This window comes from Microcaecilia unicolor, chromosome 1 (genome assembly GCF_901765095.1).
Source record: "Microcaecilia unicolor chromosome 1, aMicUni1.1, whole genome shotgun sequence".
Classification (NCBI taxonomy): Eukaryota; Metazoa; Chordata; class Amphibia; order Gymnophiona; family Siphonopidae; genus Microcaecilia; species Microcaecilia unicolor.
The window spans coordinates 479425491-479449910 of NC_044031.1; the positions used below are offsets into that span (position 1 = coordinate 479425491).

Consider the following 24420-nt stretch of genomic DNA (forward strand, 5'->3'; position numbering starts at 1 on the left):
CCAATATGATGGTAACCCTTTGACTGAAATTCAGACAAAAATATTTCAGGAAATCCGGACCATGTATCCGACCCTTAAAGACTTTTCGGTTATCACTTCCCAAAGATGGGAAATGGATTCAGAGCCTATTGAGGCTTATTTACTCAGACTCCAAGACCTCTATAAGGAAGAAACAGAGGAAAAATTTGACTCTGATAATGCCCTCCCAGTATTCTACCATTTACTGAAGGGAACCTTACCTTCAGAAATTAAACTTAAGTTGGAGAACACCGTAGGTCTCCAATTAGAAAAATGGCCTAAAATTCGTGAACACATCCTTCATCATTGCAGACGGCTTATTAAAAGCAAGCAAGATGAAGCCCAACATCGTAAGACAGTACACACTAACTTGGAAGTGCTGCAGACTGAAGATCTCAAAGAGAAAAGAGCCTCTAAGAGCTCTGACCCTGATACCAATACTCCTGACACTTCTCCCCCTGTTATTGTTATGTATGCTGACCAACGCTATGACAATAACGGCCGAACTCAGGGCCCACGGCCCTACCGCCCAGACCGTAGACCTAACTACCCAGAAGAAAGAGGTCGGCGCGGGCAACCGCAGCGGGGTCCCCAACGGGGCCCTCCTGATGATAACAGACGGTTCCGAAACGATTATTCCCGGCCTAGTCCAGATCGTTATATAGATGTTCTGTGTTATCGTTGTCAGCACTACGGTCATTATGCAAGGGAATGCCCACTACCACCACAAAATACCCTTATGAATCAAATCCGCCGTCAAAACCGTCAGACCCGCCAAAATCCTCCAGAACGCCAATCCTTCCCTTTATGGAACCCAGACCAACGCCGCCCACAGTGACTAGGCGTAGTCCGCACTGCTGCAGGACTGGATGATCCCATGATCACCCTGCTTATCTGTGAAGTTCCGGTCCCCTTCTTAATTGACACAGGCGCTTCTCGCTCTGTACTAGCCCACGTCCCACACAAACTACAGAAACTTCTTAAAGTTTCCCCAGACAATGTTACCACCACAGGATTTGATGGTGTTCCTACGGACACACCACTGCTTGAGCCCCTGCCAATTAAATATGCGGATCAACAACTATCTGCTCCCTTTTTATACGCTCCGCTATGCCCAGTTAATTTACTTGGAAGAGATCTATTGACATTGTTTCATTTTGAAATTCATTTTGATTCTTCCCCTACTACAAACACTTCACTTTTAATGGCTGTCACCTCTATGGTTGAAAAACAAATAGAGGTAGCATTGAATGACTTACCGGGTTTTCTTTGGGCCACACCTGAGAAACCCTATGGTAAGGTTACCGGTCCTCCCCATCGTATTCAGCTGTTACCTGGTTGTAAAGGTCCAAAAATCCCACAGTACCCATTAAAACCTGAAGTTATTGCTGGAGCTCAAGAACAAATTGATTCCCTATTACAGCAAGGTATTATTGAAAAATGTAATTCACCATACAATACTCCATTATTCCCTATTCCAAAGAAGGAACTTGGCGCCTTCCGTATAGTACAGGACTTACGCGCGCTAAATGACCTCACTTACGCGGTATTCCCGAACGTTGAAAACCCAACTACACTCCTCAATAGTATCTCCTTGCAGACATATCATTCCACCATTGATTTGTCCAACGCCTTCTTTTCCATCACCCTTGACCCCGTAAGCCGCCCGCTAACGGCTTTCCAATTCAATAACACAACATATCAGTGGACCCGTCTCCCTCAGGGATTTACTGACAGTCCTACAGTCTTTTCCCAGACTTTAGCAGGACACATACAGGAATTCAAACAGTACAGATATGATCTCCCACCACAAACTTCTATTGTTCAGTATGTAGACGACATGCTCATCACCTGCCCCGATTTTGACACATGTGTTCAGGTCACCTGTGACTTTCTTGGCTTTCTTGCTACGAAAGGTTACAAGGTTAACAGAAAGAAATTAAAAGTTGCTCAGACACATGTTACCTTTCTTGGCCATCACATTGGCCCCCGTCAGAAGGGCCTAGGTCCCGACACTTTGCAACATGTCTCCTCCTTGCGTTTGCCCACCACCATTTCTGATCTCAGAGGTGTCCTTGGCATGTTAAATTTTTGTCGCCTGTGGATACCAAATTATTCAGCCCGAACTCAACCCTTTTATATGAAACTACAAGGCAAACAGAAAGCAAAACATGAACCCGTTCTTTTTACACCTCAAGAAACAGCTGATCTTATGGCCCTTGTAAAGGATGTTATGCTTTCCTCACCATTGGCAACCATTGATGTCTCTCAGGATGTGCACCTTTGGGTCGTGCATACTGAGAATACCTGGTCTTGCCTGATCACTCAAGAACATGATGACCTTGCTTGTGGTTATCTCTCGGGTACTTTTTCACCTGTCGAAAGAGCTTTTGCTACTTGTGAGAAAGGCCTTGTTGCCGCCAGCACAGCTGTTACAAAACTATACAGCTACATTCCTCACCTTCCGGTGATTCTTCACACATCCCATGATGTTAAATATCTGTTGGATAAACAGATCAGTCACATGACTGTCTGCCGATTACAAAAGTATCAAGTGCTCTTGTTCAGTGTAGTGCACTCTATTCACCCATTAACTTTAACTGATCTTCAACGCCTGGATCCATTACTCACTGTAACAGAGACAGCACAAAATGCTATTTTTCCCCATGAGTGCACTACCCGATTATCTGTTCCTGAATCACTCCATCTACATTCAGAAATCTTGCAAAGTGGCGAGGTTTGGTTTACAGATGGTTCTCAGCAAAACGGAGTTGCCGGTTTTGCCGCCCTCCGTTATACACCAGAAGAAGATATTCTGGAGCCTATACAATTCAGGTTACCTGATTCATTCACAGCCCAAACTGCAGAACTTGCAGCAGTTCTGTATGTTATACTATTTAAAGCACTACACTCAGATTTGAGCATTGTCACCGACTCAGACTATGTATTCACTTCCTTGCATTCCCATGTTCGCAAATGGAACCAGAGGGGTATGATCTCCTCTACCGGGCAACCCCTAAGTCACTTACAGTGGGGGAAATAAGTATTTGATCCCTTGCTGATTTTGTAAGTTTGCCCACTGACAAAGACGTGAGCAGCCCATAATTGAAGGGTAGGTTATTGGTAACAGTGAGAGATAGCACATCACAAATTAAATCCGGAAAATCACATTGTGGAAAGTATATGAATTTATTTGCATTCTGCAGAGGGAAATAAGTATTTGATCCCCCACCAACCAGTAAGAGATCTGGCCCCTACAGACCAGGTAGATGCTCCAAATCAACTTGTTACCTGCATGACAGACAGCTGTCGGCAATGGTCACCTGTATGAAAGACACCTGTCCACAGACTCAGTGAATCAGTCAGACTCTAACCTCTACAAAATGGCCAAGAGCAAGGAGCTGTCTAAGGATGTCAGGGACAAGATCATACACCTGCACAAGGCTGGAATGGGCTACAAAACCATCAGTAAGACGCTGGGCGAGAAGGAGACAACTGTTGGTGCCATAGTAAGAAAATGGAAGAAGTACAAAATGACTGTCAATCGACAAAGATCTGGGGCTCCACGCAAAATCTCACCTCGTGGGGTATCCTTGATCATGAGGAAGGTTAGAAATCAGCCTACAACTACAAGGGGGGAACTTGTCAATGATCTCAAGGCAGCTGGGACCACTGTCACCACGAAAACCATTGGTAACACATTACGACATAACGGATTGCAATCCTGCAGTGCCCGCAAGGTCCCCCTGCTCCGGAAGGCACATGTGACGGCCCGTCTGAAGTTTGCCAGTGAACACCTGGATGATGCCGAGAGTGATTGGGAGAAGGTGCTGTGGTCAGATGAGACAAAAATTGAGCTCTTTGGCATGAACTCAACTCGCCGTGTTTGGAGGAAGAGAAATGCTGCCTATGACCCAAAGAACACCGTCCCCACTGTCAAGCATGGAGGTGGAAATGTTATGTTTTGGGGGTGTTTCTCTGCTAAGGTCACAGGACTACTTCACCGCATCAATGGGAGAATGGATGGGGCCATGTACCGTAAAATTCTGAGTGACAACCTCCTTCCCTCCGCCAGGGCCTTAAAAATGGGTCGTGGCTGGGTCTTCCAGCACGACAATGACCCAAAACATACAGCCAAGGCAACAAAGGAGTGGCTCAGGAAGAAGCACATTAGGGTCATGGAGTGGCCTAGCCAGTCACCAGACCTTAATCCCATTGAAAACTTATGGAGGGAGCTGAAGCTGCGAGTTGCCAAGCGACAGCCCAGAACTCTTAATGATTTAGAGATGATCTGCAAAGAGGAGTGGACCAAAATTCCTCCTGACATGTGTGCAAACCTCATCATCAACTACAGAAGACGTCTGACCGCTGTGCTTGCCAACAAGGGTTTTGCCACCAAGTATTAGGTCTTGTTTGCCAGAGGGATTAAATACTTATTTCCCTCTGCAGAATGCAAATAAATTCATATACTTTCCACAATGTGATTTTCCGGATTTAATTTGTGATGTGCTATCTCTCACTGTTACCAATAACCTACCCTTCAATTATGGGCTGCTCATGTCTTTGTCAGTGGGCAAACTTACAAAATCAGCAAGGGATCAAATACTTATTTCCCCCACTGTACCTTTGTGGACTGCACTTTTTGAAGCACTGGAGAAGCGCCATCAAAAAGGCCTTCGCACCAGTATCTCCTGGATTAAAGCACATCAGGAGACAGTTTTCTCTTTCGCCATTAATGGTAACCATGCTGCAGATGAACTAGCCCGTGAAGTCACTTCCTTTTCCAATCTTCCTACTATATCCATTTGCGATGTTACACTTCCTGTACTCGCGTCCGAAGCGCTTCCCTTTGAGACGCCCCCTTCTACTCCCACGGATTCATCACCCTCTAAATCCTCCTCCCCTGACATCCCACCTGCTTTCAACACCCCTCCTGTCATCACCTCCTTGCAATCTCCTGAATCTGAGCCCCCGGTAACGTCCCCTCCCTCCGAATCCTTAATCTCAGACTTCTCTACTACCCTCACTTCCTCCCTTTCACAAGCAGAACTCACTTTGTGGAAGCAGGCAGGATGTTTCCTAAATCCGAATGGAATTTGGACCCATCCCAATGGGCAATTATGTATTTCACAGCATGTTTTATCTCTTCTTTTGCATGCCCTCCACTACCCCTTACATTTAAATGCTACTACACTGTATGATCAATTGTCTTCCAGATTATGGGCTCCCCAAATGATGCCCATGTGTCACACCGTAGTTCATAATTGTTACAAATGTTTTCTGTACACACCTAAACGAGGACCTGTTATTCCTTCAGGTCATTTACCTGTTGTCCAGGGACCTGGCCAACATTGGTATATTGATTTCACAGATATGCAGACGCCTGTTCGTGGTAAACGGTATCTGCTTGTCTGCGTGGACGCTTTCTCGAAGTGGGTGGAAGCTTTCCCTTGCTCTAGAGAAACCGCCCAAACAATGGCACAATCACTGTGCACTGAAATTATTCCTCGATTTGGGATTCCTGGCAAAATTACCACAGATAATGGTACACACTTTGTAAATGAACTTTTGCAGAACCTTCTTCCTGCACTCGGCATTACTCACAGAACTGTCTGTGTTTACAAACCCACCAGTAATGGTCTGGTTCAACGATACAATGGATTGCTCAAAACAAAAATGCGTCAGCTTATGGCAAATGGGATAAAGAATTGGCTAGATGCCCTTCCTTTGGCACTATTATCTCTCCGTGCCACTCCATCCTCTTCCCTTAAACTGACGCCGTTCCAATTATGTACAGGTCGCCAGATGCGACTCATACCTGGCAATCCAGACACTCAAGTACCCGATCAATACTCAGTATATTGGGATATCTTGCAAACTATTGTAAGTTCTCTGTCCTCAATTCCACAGGCCATTTCGGACAGAAGAGGGGATTGTGATGCCGATAGATCCCCCCCTTATAAAGTGGGAGATCTGGTGCACCGGCGTTACTACACGCACAAGACCTGGCGAGATCCGATCTACGTTGGGCCCTTCAAGATAGAAGCCCTGTCAGCCACAGCTGCAAAGCTGGAGGACCACACATCCTGGGTCCATCTGAAAGATATACGAGCTTATCCAAATACCCCATCAGGTCTCCTGGATATTTCCATTGATGTTCCCACGAACCCAATCTCCACCGCCATTGTTTCCAGCACATCAGTCACTGGAGAGACCAGTCCCAGTACGAACCCCATCACCACCGCCCCTGAGCCCGAGACCACCGACCCCGCACCCAACACTTTTGAATCATCTTGATCAACTTGACCAAAGACTTAACCACCTTATCCCCTCTCCTGAATCACACCTCCTTGATCTGGCTGACATTATTATCCAAGCCTTCGCAGAATCTCCAGAGTCACCATCTGAACAACCACCTGTATCTGAACCAGTATTTGAGTTGCCTTCTTCACCTCCACCTCCCACAGTTCCTGTTCATCCACTTCCCTACGTGGATCTTCGCATCCGCCTCATCAGAATCCGTAATCTGGCAGACGATCTCCTCCAAGTCCGCAACCTAGCAGGACAGTTGACCCCGGAAGACCGAGAGTCCATTGTATTTCCCACAGTAAACATTTTGCACAGCAACACCTGTGAGCTGCTCGATATTCTACATCGGTACTTCCCGAATCAAGCCAGATAAATGCCACAGCAAATTCCGCCGCTGTGCACTTCAGAAGAACCTATCCCCTTACAGACTGTTTCTCTACATAAGTGTGACTCTGAACAGGTATCTGATACAAATTCCCATTGGTCCAAAGACTTGGATGACAATTATCTGGAAGCCGACACCATTTCTGATGACAAGGTCGGAACCAGCGCTCGTCCAAGTGTTGCCTCTGCTGTAACGGTGTTACATCAATACACCCTCTTCTTCTGCTTCCCATCTGCCAGACTGTTTGCTGTTGGACTCGTGTGCATGATCATACTGTGTATAGGTTTGGTTTTGCTTTTCACTACCTTGTTTACCTATACTGCTGCCAGTGATCTTTGGATCACCCTTACTGCCTTTCCCACTGGCAACGTTACCTTGCCAGCCGGAAACGCTACGGTACTTGCAACTACTTCTGTACTTGCAATTACCCCAACAGTACTTGCAACTACTTCTGTACTTGCATCTGCTCCTGCTCCACTACCTACTACAGTAGCCAACACAAAGCTCCAACAGAACATCACATTCCCACGCCTGGTTGGATATAGCCCCCCCCAGACGATCTCAAAGATCAGCCTCGCTGCCACCAGTCATCCCACCCCCTGGGCAGACACATCTGCCACGACAGACTTTTCAACTGGCAATCCTCCAGATCCTATTGAAACCTCTGCAACTACTCCTTTCCTCACTGATCCTCCTGTTTTGTATTCTACAACTGTTCCCAATCCTATCAGTAGCTCGGTCCATATTGTCCCCAATCGTACAACTATTTTTGGGGATAATATTGCCTTGCTTGAATTACAACCCACCCCTCCTCTTTATTCTCTGTCTCCTGCTAGTGACGCTCCTCCTCCCACACATACTACTTTAGCCACACCAGTCACCACTGTCCCAGCCACTCGTCCTCCCAGATAGCTCAAGTGATCATCAATATATGTCCCAGAATTTACCAGACACTTCGCCTTCTCCATCTGATCCTCCCCCACCGTCGCCTTTAAATTTAGGTGCACACTTGATCCCTGAAACCCCAGAAAGAGAATTACTGTATCCTCATTGGGACCCTGCTCCAGAAGACGATCCCAATTGGGACCCCTTTACCCGATACCACACGCTGTGTGAAACGTTGTTTGACAGTTGGACATTAGGTCCTAGCCGTACGGTTACACATACTCAAGTATTGTTTGGAGGAATCTTAGGCTTACAAATTGAACAAACAGACGACCTCCTAATCAGACCACAAACTAGTGAAGTTGTAGACTTTTGGGTAATTACATACGCTGTATTGGGCACTGACTGGATTCCCTTCCTGTTCATCAGAAAAGTTGGATTGGGACCTTTGGAAGTATATGGTATTTTCGAAATCCCAGATCCAACTGAAATAGGGGCTATTAGAATTTACCCCCCATACCCAAATACCTGTTGCTAAAACCCTTGGGATAATTTTGTCACTGTCCTTAATCAGTAGCCGTTACTCACCCTTCATACAATTACAGTGCCTCATTATGAAAACTACCAACATGAACTGCGTAGCTCTCCTGTTGTGTGTGCTCACCACACCCATGATACATGGAACACAGCACCTAGAAAATTTTCGGGAACACCTTACAACCACTTATGATATAACATTACCCACTTCCAAGGACACAACCACAATCACCCTTGATGTGTGTGCTTACACAATGTGTGGGGAACATCCTGTGCAGCAATATTTGTCAGCTTTTGAAGTATACCTGTGTCCCTTCCCCAATTGTGGAAGTTGGGCACAAGTATGGTGGTATACAGGTTCATGGGTTCCCTACTCAGGTACTGAGATTCCAGATCTAAAAAGGAGCATTTCCATCATGAAATTGCGAGTCACTGGCCTCTGCCAAATGACCAAATGTAATCCAGTGGCTATCACTTTTAGAGGAGTGACGGATGTTACATACAGAACTTATTCCATAGGAATTGATGCCACAGGTAGAGATCCCATAGGAAACTTCAAGGTTGTCCCACCCCCCGCTGTACCAGAAAAGAATGAAACTAATCCCTTAATGCCAACAACAATCCCAGAAATAAAAATCCCTTACCAGATTGTACGAATTAATGATTCTAAAGATTTAATAGCACTAGAAACAGGATTTGGAGAGACAAACCTATGGCTCGAATGGGCCCATTATACTACAAAGAGTTTGAATGTCTCTAATTGTTATTTTTGTTCCCATGCCAGAGCAGAACCAACATTAGTTCCTTTCCCGTTAGACCTCCACAATGATCCAGATGGATTTTGGTGTATGTTGCAGTTATTGCAGGTTAAAGATGACATAAATCAGTCTTGTCTACATCTTGACGAGCACCACCCCTACTTACCTCCTCGGATGAGGATTCCACCTGCATTCAGGATTCCAAATCCTGCTACCAAATATCATACATGTCTGGAACGATATGGGGTGAAACAGACACGGTTTTTAGGAAACTTAACCAATTGTAACACAACCTTAGGAAATGGGACTCTGAAAAATCTGACCCTAACACGGTTCTCACAAGCTAGAGCAGACATATGGTGGTACTGTGGAACCCGCACTATTCGCCATACACTTCCTAACAACTGGACAGGCAGATGTGCCCTAGTCAAATTGGTCATTCCAATCATTATAGCATCCTTGCCTCCTCCTCATAGCAGCTCTTCCTCACGAGTGAAGAGAAATGCAATGCCTGGATCTTTTGATGATCGGGTCTATATAGATACTATTGGAGTTCCAAGAGGGGTTCCTGATGAGTTTAAAGCCAGAAACCAGATAGCCGCAGGATTTGAATCAGTTTTCTTTTGGTGGGCGACTATCAATAAGAATCTGGACTGGATCAACTATATATATTACAACCAGCAGAGATTTGTGAACTACACTAGGGATGCAGTTCAAGGAATTGCAACACAATTAGACGCCACTAGCCGGATGACGTTGGAAAATAGATTAGTTCTTGACCAGCTTCTAGCAGCGGATGGCGGGGTGTGCCAAAAGATAGGTACCCAGTGTTGCACCTTTATCCCCAACAATACAGCTCCAGATGGATCAATTACCAGAGCTTTAGAAGGCTTAACCTCACTGTCGCAAGAATTGGCAGAGAACTCTGGCGTTGATACATCCTGGACAGGTTGGATGGATAGAGCTTTTGGTAAATGGAAAACATTTATCATCTCAGCAGCCACGACAATAATCATAGTGGTGGCAATTTTTGTTTTAGTAGGATGTTGCATAATCCCTTGTGCTAGAGGCTTAGTAGAACGCTTAATTGAAACCGCAATAATGAAAAGGACCACAGCAGGACAATATGCCCTGTACGAAAATCTCCTTCCTAACACCACAGGAGATAACACATTGGACTATCTCTCTCTGAGAAGGACCAATCGCTATGCAACTGTTAGAGACACAGAGATGTCTGCAACTGTATAATCAGATAATAGCACAGGGGGGATAGAATGTAACCATATAAAGCTATATAAGATGATATGATCAAGTGTGCAAATCTATGCAAATGTATAATTAAGATATAATCAGTATATAACCAAAGAATTTTTGATTGATAGTAATGTATATATAATCACATAGATAAGATTAAGACAAAACATGCATTCTTAAAGGTTGAAGCAAAATAATAAAATTGTACCAGTTGATCTTAAGACGCAGACAATTTGATGGCCTCCTAGAATACCTTCTGGAATGGATGGTACCAAGGTACGTTAACCCTGGTGTCACCCTATGGGATAGGGTGAAGAGGGGAATGTTAATATATGGCCTAGCTTTAAGGCTACCACTGGAATATTGCTGGCCAGAGCTATGCAGCCTAAAAACAACTGAAAAAGTACTGACCAGGCCAAACAACAAGTAAATGATGTAATATTTGAAGAATCTGCAAAAAGCAGGTCTGAACAATGAGTTCTGCCACAAATTGGTACAATTTTTAATTCAAATATAGCACCTGTAATGAAAGATCAGATGAATAAAATGGAGCTTATTAGTTTTGGTATACAATGATACAGAGGTAATACAGAGTTCATGAGAAAGGTATGAAAAGTATTGCAGCCGGAAGATGTGAAACTGTTATCTCAACGCTTCCCAAAACATGTTGATAATTAGCAGTAGCTGAGAACGGAAGGAGGTGGGCACATCAGATAGCAGATCACATGGGAAAGTATGATCTCCGGAAGTTGAGACATATTAGGAGCTAGGTATCTCACCATTCACTTCTATGGAGAAGATAGAGTATAAAAGAGGGGAGAGTTTGGCTCAGTTTGAGAGTCTCTTCTCCAAGGCTTCAGTCAGACGGCGAAGCCCTGTGCGGTTGAAACCAGAATCTGATGTCTGTATTTGTACCAATTTGAAGACTTGTCTTTGGGTAAGAAATAAAATGTATCTATTTATCTAAACCTATCTCTGTCTCTATTTTTATAGATTCTGTCTTCTCTTTACCTAACATTTAGCCTACAAGGTAGATCATATACAAGTGACACTCAGTCTTTGCAGAAACTTAGACAGATGTTTAATAAGATTTATGTGGGAACATAAATGGTCCAGAATATACCTAGATCTAGAAAAACAGAAAGCAGTAGTTATGGGAATTAGTTTTCAATTACGGCTCCTAATGCCACCCCAGAACAGACCCCCTTATGATTGGGTGACAATGGAGGTTAGAGAAACTATACAGAACCTGATATATGAAATAGGTACTATTAGTCCCCCGTGTGAAGGAGTCAGATAGAGGTCTAGCAGAGGGGAAATTAAAACAGTGGTGACCAGCCGTACGCTGACCGTTCACTCTATCCTTCTTTATCTTCCTTTGACCGCAAGAGGGGATACTTATTTTGTGCGTTCAAATGTTCTCTGTTATCTTTTTATCACTTTTTTCTCTTTTTCTCTTATCTTTCCTTCCCCAATCTCCCTGCTGTTATTCCTTCATTTTTCCCCTATCACGGACACTGCCCACTTCAGGGGTATTGGGCACCAATGTTCTGTCCGTCCTCACCCCTACTTTAAATACTCTTCTATTCTTCTGTCTTTTTACTTTCTTCCCTGAATGTCTTCATGCCTTGCGCTGAACTAACACACCTGTTTCTCTGCCCTTGACTATGCTGATCTCTATTTGTGGTCAAACCTTCGTTTCTGTCTTTCAATATTCTGTTCTGTTCTTTCTCACCCTCTTTTCTTTCTCCTATCCTGTCCATCTCTTTGATTTGCGTGATGTGCGCAAGACTGTGCTTGTTGTGTGAATGATGCATAACACCGAATCCAGGCGACTGCGATTTGGGGTTTGCTGTAAGTTTATTTCAATGTTCAAAATCTTTGGATTGGTCTTTATGCTAGCATTCTCGCTTAACAATCCTCAGAGATTGCGCATTTTTCTGTTTCCCATTCCCACCCTGTGTTCTGTCTTAATCCCTCCGTATCAAATCCTTGTCCTCACTATGCATTCTGTTTTTTTCCCCCTTTTCCTGTTCTCCTTCATCCTAACTTCTTCTGCCTACCTCTTCCTATTAGTCTTTTCTCTTCTGTATGTTCCCGTCTCGGGGGAATTTTCTTTACTCTGGGAGAACAGCACGCTTTCAGATTGCTCTCCTCTAAAATCCTTCTGGTTTCTCTGCTCCTAGTACTGACAGCCCCCACCTTTCCACATCTGCTATTGCCTTCACTCTGTGTGTGCGACACATACTTTTGATCTTGTGCTGAAACAGTTATCCACGAGATTTTTTAATGTCTCGGGACTGTCCCTTTTACTCTATTCCTCCTCATTCTTTCGGTTGGACTTTCTACAACTTTCTTTCCTTTTCAGCTGAAAATAGTGTTCAGCTTGGCTGCTTACCGTCGTCCAACTGCTGTTTTCCCCTCATCTCTCTACAGATATATAGTTTCTATCTTATGCTCCAGTGCTATCTTTTCAGTTGTTATGAATAACTGCGTAGTATCTCTTATTCCGTCCTTTTTTTCCTTTTACATCTTTGTGTGTGTCTCTGCACTCCGTCTGATTTGGAACTATACTGTTCCGTCTCTGCTTTTCTTGGTTCTTATCTCTGTATGCCGCTGTCATACAAGGCACCGGCTTCCACCTGTCAAAATCTGGCTTGGCTTTTTCACTTTGAAGCGCATTTCCTGTCTTTTATTATCTACTGCGTAGTTCACCTGATTGCTCTTTTTCACAACTGCTTAGTTCTGTGCTTTCACCCCCCCCCCCATAGCCGTTCTTTTTCCCTTAAGTCCAATCTGAATCCCCTCCTTTACAACATTTTGGTCTTGTCCCCCTTTTCGGCCACAATAATCCTCCCTGCCCTTCTCTCTGATGCTCTACCGACTCCTACACTGTGGTCCGTGTAAAATTTATAAGGGTGTGGCCCGCACGATACCAATTGGGGTAACTTAACACCTTACATACACCTTTTTGGCTTCCTGTGCAAACTAGAAATCATTTTTTTTTGATTCCCTATAAAACTATCCCTTTTCCTTCTCAGTCCCATGTGGTGTGAGTCTTGATTATATACTCCCTCTTGGGCTTCGAATAAACTTGCCCGAAGAGCTGTAAGTTCTAAACCCCTTTTTCTCACATTTTTTTAATATCCTTATTCAGGCTTCTGAAACTGCCATTTCTTTCTGTAGCTTTTAAAGGTTTTCCCTAACAAGTGCTGTAGTTCACTATCTCAAGGACATGAGAATCTGGGAAGCTTGCCCACTTTAGCTGCCTTATCAGTCCAGCACTGCTTCGGCAGAGGAGGCTCTACAGTTCACTTTTAAAAGCTAAGAAAGTGATTTTTTTTTCTTCCTCTCCTCTCCCCCTTTTCCGTTCGTTTTTTTGTCCCTGTTCTATGCTGAAGTGGTACAAGTTAAACAGTCAATTACACAGATATTCTTTTTAACTTCTCACTGTCTATCCTCTGTCAACTGTATTTCTCTTCTCCCAAAATTCCTCCTGAATCCATCTCTTTCATATCTTTCCAATCCGGTTTCCCCTCGAAATTGGTGGACTTATGCAAGGGTCCTTCCCTTAACGCCGAGGAGATTATCTAATTCTCTGGTTGTCTCCCACTCCCCACAATTCTCTGCTCATACTGCTTTGACTTTTGGGCGTTGCCCTCTATTTCATTTCATCTCCCTTAAACAAATGCTTTCTCATTCTGTCTCTGAGCCGTGATTTCAACCCCAAGACAGGTTTCTTTATTTTTGCGCTGCTAGTGACAGCTTGATAGACCTAATTGTGCTACACCATGTGGTTATAAAATTTAACAGGGTATTTCACTTTCAAACACACATTACTTAACTTTCCCCTTTACAAACCGGCGTTCTCCTTCTTTGTCCTAATGATTATGTTACAATGTTTCTTTAATCTATTCTTGGTAATACGCTTATATTTTACGTGGCCCCCCCCATGATTTATGCTTCATGATTTTGGTTTTTGAACTGTAAATGGTATTACTCATTTCCTAGCGGGGTAACATTTCTTTTGCCCTGTACAGATATATGTACAGATATATGTCTTAATAATTTACTATAATGTCACCTTACTATGATTAATACGCATGTATTTCTTGCTGAATGCTTAACCGGTAGTATTTTAGGAAGGCCGTTGCATATTTGGTTTTATTGTTAAAAAGCAAGTGTTTTTGTCCCATTTCAACGCTATCATATTGTGCTTTTGTTCTATAGGAAAAACGGTGTATAGTGTTGTTTCCAAAGTATTCTAGATACAGACTCTTTCCTGTATAAATATTTTGGCTCGGATCATCTTAAGTTTTACTTCTGTGATGGCAGTGCTGGTTCACTGCTCGCCTATAATCTTTACACGGTTATAGCACTAATCTTGTCAGCCATGAAAGAACATTTTAGGCTGTTTGTTTGATGATTTACAATGTCAAGTTTTTCTCTGGGTTTTTTTGCTTTGCTCGTCTCGGATGATTGATTTTATACTGCCTGTCATAGCTCCCTTTCGGTCAGTTGTCATGCTTGAGTGCTCTTTAGTGCTGTGTGGCAAACTTATTCTATGTTGTCTGATTACTGTGCCTTACCCGAAGAGCTTACATGTTTTTTTCCCTTTAAAATAATTTTTTTGCTTGTTACTTCTGGATTAGGTTTCAGAGGTTCTTTCTAGGAACATGCCATATTTATTATTTCCTTTTTCCTTCTTTCTCCTTTATTTCTTAATATTTTTTCTCTCTCTACTTTATTGTACTAGTGTCATGCAATTAACTTCGATACCGATGTCTGAGACTTACATGCATTGAAGGAGATCCTTCAATGGATGACGGCATCTTATTTATTAGGAGCAGACTTCCATTCCATTTTCGGAGTGGCCTGCTGATTCGGCATTATTGCCCACGTAGGAGTTACCTGTATACATGATCGCTGTGACAATAAAGGGACGCCTAAGGCATTGGTTGAGATTGTATACAGGTTGACTCGGGCATTCAATATTTTTGGATGGTTAGCTTTTACACGAGAAGTTTCCTAACTTTCCAATGTTGTAGTTTGGTTAGTCATATACGAGATGTTTCCTAACCACAAAATTTTGAGTGGGTTGTTGTACACGAGAAGTTCTCAAACTACAGGTCCTTTGGGGTGATTAGACGCACACGAGAAGTTCAAACGCACACGAGAAGTTCACTAGTCAGCGAAAACCCATTGGACCGCTGCTCTTCGACTCATGACACCTTATTCGCTGGTTTCTTGAGTCCTTTTTGGGAGTGTTTGCAAGGTCCCTTTTTGGGGGCTCTGCCATGTATACGGAATAGTTCTTGGTAGGCTGGGAAACTGGGTTTCTTTACGCCTTTAGAAGCACACTCTGGGGAGTAGTATTTATTAATTTGGGATAGAGTAGTATAAATATATAATAGCTGACACTAAACACCTTCTGCTCTATTTTCTTACACTTTTCACCTTTGTAACTTTCAATTGTCTGTTTATTTAACCTGCGGCAAAAGCATAGGGCTTTCCGCCAATTAGTAATTTATGTTTTAGGTTCCACTTCTGGGACGCTCTTGAAGACGCGTGAGTATAAAGGTGTTTTCTATACGCATGATGCATGTTTTCCTTTGAATGATCTTCTTTTGCACCTTTTTATCTATATATATTTATAGAGGTACCTATTATAATTCTTTGAACTAGGATCCAATTTGAGATTTAATTTGCCATTTTACACTGCACACCGCCCCCTATGTGGATTGCTTTTCCCCTATTCCTAATTCCATTATGTCCACTCAGTCCTCCACTAGCCCCCTGGAAAGAGTTCTCAACTTTTTCCCCGCTGATAAAAAAGAACTTTCCCGTTTATGTCAAACCTGGCATACCGTTTGGTCTGCTAAAGACCCGGGATTGGAATGGCCAACAAAGGGCTCATTTGATCAGGGTAAGCTCCAAGCCTTGGTCTGCTATAATGAATCCAACAAAACAGGAAAATCTAGGGAGAAGCATTTAGCTGCTATTAATAAATTTATACTTATTGCACAAAACCAGCATGACAGAGCCCTAGCGAAGTCTGCTTGCGATCAAGCCCCTTACCAAGAGGCAGTAACACCTACCGCCCCTCCACCTTATGATGCTGCAGGTACTACCAAACTTTTACCATGTGCAGTGGGATATACCCCGATACCCCCAGGATATTGTGATAAACTTCAGCTACAGATTTCGCAGGGATCTCAGACACAGACCTCCTCATCTCAAGGATCACAGACAGCGATACCTTCGCTGCCTGCGGTACATCCCGCTCCTATCAGATTTGACCCACCTACTACCGTACACATTGCCGGTGTAGTTGATCTATCTCTTCCCTCATCACAAAAAGACCCAATTCCAATATCTCAGGGGTCAGTACAAACCCAGACGCCCTTAACCCCTTCAATAACCCCAGTGGCCACGACCACCGCCCAATTGCCTACTATTACTACTGTTCCAACGATGCAAGCAACAACCCAGACGCTAACCCCACCACCGCCTCATGTATATCGTACTCTTGGAGGCTATGAGATTGAGATACCCCCTCCCATTATTGAGCAATATCCTTGTGTCCCGAACCCATCAGTTCCGGCCACCGTCCAGTACCCTGCTATCAGTCAAATTGACGTAGCTGCCCAGACCTCCACCTACCCTAGCCTAGGATCCGGGTTGACTTCACACATGACCACCCAAACGACTACCTACCCACATATGGGACACACAACTCAGACATCACCTCCACCACTACCTTTGGACTCTTCTGTCCAAACTGGTCCCTTGCCAGCTGAATCCCTACAGTCTATCCTGTCTCAATTACGACAGATGGGTTTCATTCCATGTAGTCCTGCTACACAGACACGGGCTATTTGTCAGGGACTGTATGATCGGGGTTTCATTAAAGCTCCCCCAGTTCCGAAAGACTCTTCCATACCCACTCTAGAACCTGAATGCTCTACTCCTCCTAGATGGGATCAATTGGGCGCACGCCCCAAGGGTACAATTCCCCAATTAGCAGAGGATCTGGCTCTTCTCCGCCGTCCTCTCATACTTCCAGCCAAACCAGGTACTGGGGGTCTACCAAAAGTAATATCTTCCCCATTAGAAGAAGCATGGGAAATTTTAAAACAACAACTTCCAATTAAAACAGATTTGATGGATATTCGAAACAAACCTCCCCCAGTACTAAGTTTCTCCTCCTCGATGGAAGGAGATTCTTCTCACCTTGACCTACCGAAGCCCCTCCCCCTTGACACGCCAGTCCCTTCAGGTGCAGGCTGTCCACCGTCACCCGGCCTCACCTTAGCCACTATAGGAGATGATCTCGTATACGTTTCTGAAGGACTTCGTTCTCTACGGAAGTCCATGTCAACGCTCCCTGACACTATTGCACCTTCTGCATCAAAATCCGACATACCCCAGATACCCCAACAACATGATGTTATTTCTCATCATACTAGACAGCGCGATCCTCACAGTTATCTTACTGATGAAGGCTCTAGCCGCTGCCTTGCAGTCATTGACAGTCCCCAACACCCTACAAGACAGAATATCAGTACAGAACCTATCCTATCTGGTCCACCTAACACTCCTGCCCAATATGTGGCTTTGCATGAGAATTCATGGCATTATGTTCACCCATGGGTTGATAATCTCGCAGGATGGTCTGAGGCGCTCCAGCCCCAGTCCGCTCTCTTCCCACGTGAAGGATCCTTACGTTCTGACAAGCTTTCACTTGTAAGAGATCTAATTTATGACCACCCCGACCCCCATTGGGATCAGAAAACAACCCTCTATCTAATCCAAGGTCTTCAGGTTTGGAAAAAGTATGAGAATCAGTTTCCCCCAACCACCTCGATTGATCTCCTTAAATCAGTGAAACTTTTTCCCCTGCTGAATAAAATGTCAGGTGGTGTCCCTCATACGGAATACACCCCACTTTCAGCTGTTGAATTGAATAGCCTCATACTACAGCTCCCGGATATTGCACTGGGAGGCAACCGATGGTTGAAAAAATTACAGGACATTACCCTGGGGACTACTCTATCAGTAGGTGATATGAAAGCGCTCCTGGGCAGAACCCCACACGCTAGTGTCACTGACATATTCACTCAATCGGGCTATGCAAAATTTGTTACAGATACCCAATATGATGGTAACCCTTTGACTGAAATTCAGACAAAAATATTTCAGGAAATCCGGACCATGTATCCGACCCTTAAAGACTTTTCGGTTATCACTTCCCAAAGATGGGAAATGGATTCAGAGCCTATTGAGGCTTATTTACTCAGACTCCAAGACCTCTATAAGGAAGAAACAGAGGAAAAATTTGACTCTGATAATGCCCTCCCAGTATTCTACCATTTACTGAAGGGAACCTTACCTTCAGAAATTAAACTTAAGTTGGAGAACACCGTAGGTCTCCAATTAGAAAAATGGCCTAAAATTCGTGAACACATCCTTCATCATTGCAGACGGCTTATTAAAAGCAAGCAAGATGAAGCCCAACATCGTAAGACAGTACACACTAACTTGGAAGTGCTGCAGACTGAAGATCTCAAAGAGAAAAGAGCCTCTAAGAGCTCTGACCCTGATACCAATACTCCTGACACTTCTCCCCCTGTTATTGTTATGTATGCTGACCAACGCTATGACAATAACGGCCGAACTCAGGGCCCACGGCCCTACCGCCCAGACCGTAGACCTAACTACCCAGAAGAAAGAGGTCGGCGCGGGCAACCGCAGCGGGGTCCCCAACGGGGCCCTCCTGATGATAACAGACGGTTCCGAAACGATTATTCCCGGCCTAGTCCAGATCGTTATATAGATGTTCTGTGTTATCGTTGTCAGCACTACGGTCATTATGCAAGGGAATGCCCACTACCACCACAAAATACCCTTATGAATCAAATCCGCCGTCAAAACCGTCAGACCCGCCAAAATCCTCCAGAACGCCAATCCTTCCCTTTATGGAACCCAGACCAACGCCGCCCACAGTGACTAGGCGTAGTCCGCACTGCTGCAGGACTGGATGATCCCATGATCACCCTGCTTATCTGTGAAGTTCCGGTCCCCTTCTTAATTGACACAGGCGCTTCTCGCTCTGTACTAGCCCACGTCCCACACAAACTACAGAAACTTCTTAAAGTTTCCCCAGACAATGTTACCACCACAGGATTTGATGGTGTTCCTACGGACACACCACTGCTTGAGCCCCTGCCAATTAAATATGCGGATCAACAACTATCTGCTCCCTTTTTATACGCTCCGCTATGCCCAGTTAATTTACTTGGAAGAGATCTATTGACATTGTTTCATTTTGAAATTCATTTTGATTCTTCCCCTACTACAAACACTTCACTTTTAATGGCTGTCACCTCTATGGTTGAAAAACAAATAGAGGTAGCATTGAATGACTTACCGGGTTTTCTTTGGGCCACACCTGAGAAACCCTATGGTAAGGTTACCGGTCCTCCCCATCGTATTCAGCTGTTACCTGGTTGTAAAGGTCCAAAAATCCCACAGTACCCATTAAAACCTGAAGTTATTGCTGGAGCTCAAGAACAAATTGATTCCCTATTACAGCAAGGTATTATTGAAAAATGTAATTCACCATACAATACTCCATTATTCCCTATTCCAAAGAAGGAACTTGGCGCCTTCCGTATAGTACAGGACTTACGCGCGCTAAATGACCTCACTTACGCGGTATTCCCGAACGTTGAAAACCCAACTACACTCCTCAATAGTATCTCCTTGCAGACATATCATTCCACCATTGATTTGTCCAACGCCTTCTTTTCCATCACCCTTGACCCCGTAAGCCGCCCGCTAACGGCTTTCCAATTCAATAACACAACATATCAGTGGACCCGTCTCCCTCAGGGATTTACTGACAGTCCTACAGTCTTTTCCCAGACTTTAGCAGGACACATACAGGAATTCAAACAGTACAGATATGATCTCCCACCACAAACTTCTATTGTTCAGTATGTAGACGACATGCTCATCACCTGCCCCGATTTTGACACATGTGTTCAGGTCACCTGTGACTTTCTTGGCTTTCTTGCTACGAAAGGTTACAAGGTTAACAGAAAGAAATTAAAAGTTGCTCAGACACATGTTACCTTTCTTGGCCATCACATTGGCCCCCGTCAGAAGGGCCTAGGTCCCGACACTTTGCAACATGTCTCCTCCTTGCGTTTGCCCACCACCATTTCTGATCTCAGAGGTGTCCTTGGCATGTTAAATTTTTGTCGCCTGTGGATACCAAATTATTCAGCCCGAACTCAACCCTTTTATATGAAACTACAAGGCAAACAGAAAGCAAAACATGAACCCGTTCTTTTTACACCTCAAGAAACAGCTGATCTTATGGCCCTTGTAAAGGATGTTATGCTTTCCTCACCATTGGCAACCATTGATGTCTCTCAGGATGTGCACCTTTGGGTCGTGCATACTGAGAATACCTGGTCTTGCCTGATCACTCAAGAACATGATGACCTTGCTTGTGGTTATCTCTCGGGTACTTTTTCACCTGTCGAAAGAGCTTTTGCTACTTGTGAGAAAGGCCTTGTTGCCGCCAGCACAGCTGTTACAAAACTATACAGCTACATTCCTCACCTTCCGGTGATTCTTCACACATCCCATGATGTTAAATATCTGTTGGATAAACAGATCAGTCACATGACTGTCTGCCGATTACAAAAGTATCAAGTGCTCTTGTTCAGTGTAGTGCACTCTATTCACCCATTAACTTTAACTGATCTTCAACGCCTGGATCCATTACTCACTGTAACAGAGACAGCACAAAATGCTATTTTTCCCCATGAGTGCACTACCCGATTATCTGTTCCTGAATCACTCCATCTACATTCAGAAATCTTGCAAAGTGGCGAGGTTTGGTTTACAGATGGTTCTCAGCAAAACGGAGTTGCCGGTTTTGCCGCCCTCCGTTATACACCAGAAGAAGATATTCTGGAGCCTATACAATTCAGGTTACCTGATTCATTCACAGCCCAAACTGCAGAACTTGCAGCAGTTCTGTATGTTATACTATTTAAAGCACTACACTCAGATTTGAGCATTGTCACCGACTCAGACTATGTATTCACTTCCTTGCATTCCCATGTTCGCAAATGGAACCAGAGGGGTATGATCTCCTCTACCGGGCAACCCCTAAGTCACTTACCTTTGTGGACTGCACTTTTTGAAGCACTGGAGAAGCGCCATCAAAAAGGCCTTCGCACCAGTATCTCCTGGATTAAAGCACATCAGGAGACAGTTTTCTCTTTCGCCATTAATGGTAACCATGCTGCAGATGAACTAGCCCGTGAAGTCACTTCCTTTTCCAATCTTCCTACTATATCCATTTGCGATGTTACACTTCCTGTACTCGCGTCCGAAGCGCTTCCCTTTGAGACGCCCCCTTCTACTCCCACGGATTCATCACCCTCTAAATCCTCCTCCCCTGACATCCCACCTGCTTTCAACACCCCTCCTGTCATCACCTCCTTGCAATCTCCTGAATCTGAGCCCCCGGTAACGTCCCCTCCCTCCGAATCCTTAATCTCAGACTTCTCTACTACCCTCACTTCCTCCCTTTCACAAGCAGAACTCACTTTGTGGAAGCAGGCAGGATGTTTCCTAAATCCGAATGGAATTTGGACCCATCCCAATGGGCAATTATGTATTTCACAGCATGTTTTATCTCTTCTTTTGCATGCCCTCCACTACCCCTTACATTTAAATGCTACTACACTGTATGATCAATTGTCTTCCAGATTATGGGCTCCCCAAATGATGCCCATGTGTCACACCGTAGTTCATAATTGTTACAAATGTTTTCTGTACACACCTAAACGAGGACCTGTTATTCCTTCAGGTCATTTACCTGTTGTCCAGGGACCTGGCCAACATTGGTATATTGATTTCACAGATATGCAGACGCCTGTTCGTGGTAAACGGTATCTGCTTGTCTGCGTGGACGCTTTCTCGAAGTGGGTGGAAGCTTTCCCTTGCTCTAGAGAAACCGCCCAAACAATGGCACAATCACTGTGCACTGAAATTATTCCTCGATTTGGGATTCCTGGCAAAATTACCACAGATAATGGTACACACTTTGTAAATGAACTTTTGCAGAACCTTCTTCCTGCACTCGGCATTACTCACAGAACTGTCTGTGTTTACAAACCCACCAGTAATGGTCTGGTTCAACGATACAATGGATTGCTCAAAACAAAAATGCGTCAGCTTATGGCAAATGGGATAAAGAATTGGCTAGATGCCCTTCCTTTGGCACTATTATCTCTCCGTGCCACTCCATCCTCTTCCCTTAAACTGACGCCGTTCCAATTATGTACAGGTCGCCAGATGCGACTCATACCTGGCAATCCAGACACTCAAGTACCCGATCAATACTCAGTATATTGGGATATCTTGCAAACTATTGTAAGTTCTCTGTCCTCAATTCCACAGGCCATTTCGGACAGAAGAGGGGATTGTGATGCCGATAGATCCCCCCCTTATAAAGTGGGAGATCTGGTGCACCGGCGTTACTACACGCACAAGACCTGGCGAGATCCGATCTACGTTGGGCCCTTCAAGATAGAAGCCCTGTCAGCCACAGCTGCAAAGCTGGAGGACCACACATCCTGGGTCCATCTGAAAGATATACGAGCTTATCCAAATACCCCATCAGGTCTCCTGGATATTTCCATTGATGTTCCCACGAACCCAATCTCCACCGCCATTGTTTCCAGCACATCAGTCACTGGAGAGACCAGTCCCAGTACGAACCCCATCACCACCGCCCCTGAGCCCGAGACCACCGACCCCGCACCCAACACTTTTGAATCATCTTGATCAACTTGACCAAAGACTTAACCACCTTATCCCCTCTCCTGAATCACACCTCCTTGATCTGGCTGACATTATTATCCAAGCCTTCGCAGAATCTCCAGAGTCACCATCTGAACAACCACCTGTATCTGAACCAGTATTTGAGTTGCCTTCTTCACCTCCACCTCCCACAGTTCCTGTTCATCCACTTCCCTACGTGGATCTTCGCATCCGCCTCATCAGAATCCGTAATCTGGCAGACGATCTCCTCCAAGTCCGCAACCTAGCAGGACAGTTGACCCCGGAAGACCGAGAGTCCATTGTATTTCCCACAGTAAACATTTTGCACAGCAACACCTGTGAGCTGCTCGATATTCTACATCGGTACTTCCCGAATCAAGCCAGATAAATGCCACAGCAAATTCCGCCGCTGTGCACTTCAGAAGAACCTATCCCCTTACAGACTGTTTCTCTACATAAGTGTGACTCTGAACAGGTATCTGATACAAATTCCCATTGGTCCAAAGACTTGGATGACAATTATCTGGAAGCCGACACCATTTCTGATGACAAGGTCGGAACCAGCGCTCGTCCAAGTGTTGCCTCTGCTGTAACGGTGTTACATCAATACACCCTCTTCTTCTGCTTCCCATCTGCCAGACTGTTTGCTGTTGGACTCGTGTGCATGATCATACTGTGTATAGGTTTGGTTTTGCTTTTCACTACCTTGTTTACCTATACTGCTGCCAGTGATCTTTGGATCACCCTTACTGCCTTTCCCACTGGCAACGTTACCTTGCCAGCCGGAAACGCTACGGTACTTGCAACTACTTCTGTACTTGCAATTACCCCAACAGTACTTGCAACTACTTCTGTACTTGCATCTGCTCCTGCTCCACTACCTACTACAGTAGCCAACACAAAGCTCCAACAGAACATCACATTCCCACGCCTGGTTGGATATAGCCCCCCCCAGACGATCTCAAAGATCAGCCTCGCTGCCACCAGTCATCCCACCCCCTGGGCAGACACATCTGCCACGACAGACTTTTCAACTGGCAATCCTCCAGATCCTATTGAAACCTCTGCAACTACTCCTTTCCTCACTGATCCTCCTGTTTTGTATTCTACAACTGTTCCCAATCCTATCAGTAGCTCGGTCCATATTGTCCCCAATCGTACAACTATTTTTGGGGATAATATTGCCTTGCTTGAATTACAACCCACCCCTCCTCTTTATTCTCTGTCTCCTGCTAGTGACGCTCCTCCTCCCACACATACTACTTTAGCCACACCAGTCACCACTGTCCCAGCCACTCGTCCTCCCCGATAGCTCAAGTGATCATCAATATATGTCCCAGAATTTACCAGACACTTCGCCTTCTCCATCTGATCCTCCCCCACCGTCGCCTTTAAATTTAGGTG

The 24420-nt window shown here is 44.6% G+C and overlaps 1 protein-coding gene across 3 annotated transcripts in view; it reads right to left on the reverse strand.

Annotated features, from left to right (window-relative positions):
* B4GALT6 (beta-1,4-galactosyltransferase 6) overlaps nt 1-24420 on the reverse strand; it is a 327497-nt gene that overhangs the window by 248554 nt on the left and 54523 nt on the right. The gene's annotated exons all lie outside the window — the stretch shown is intronic.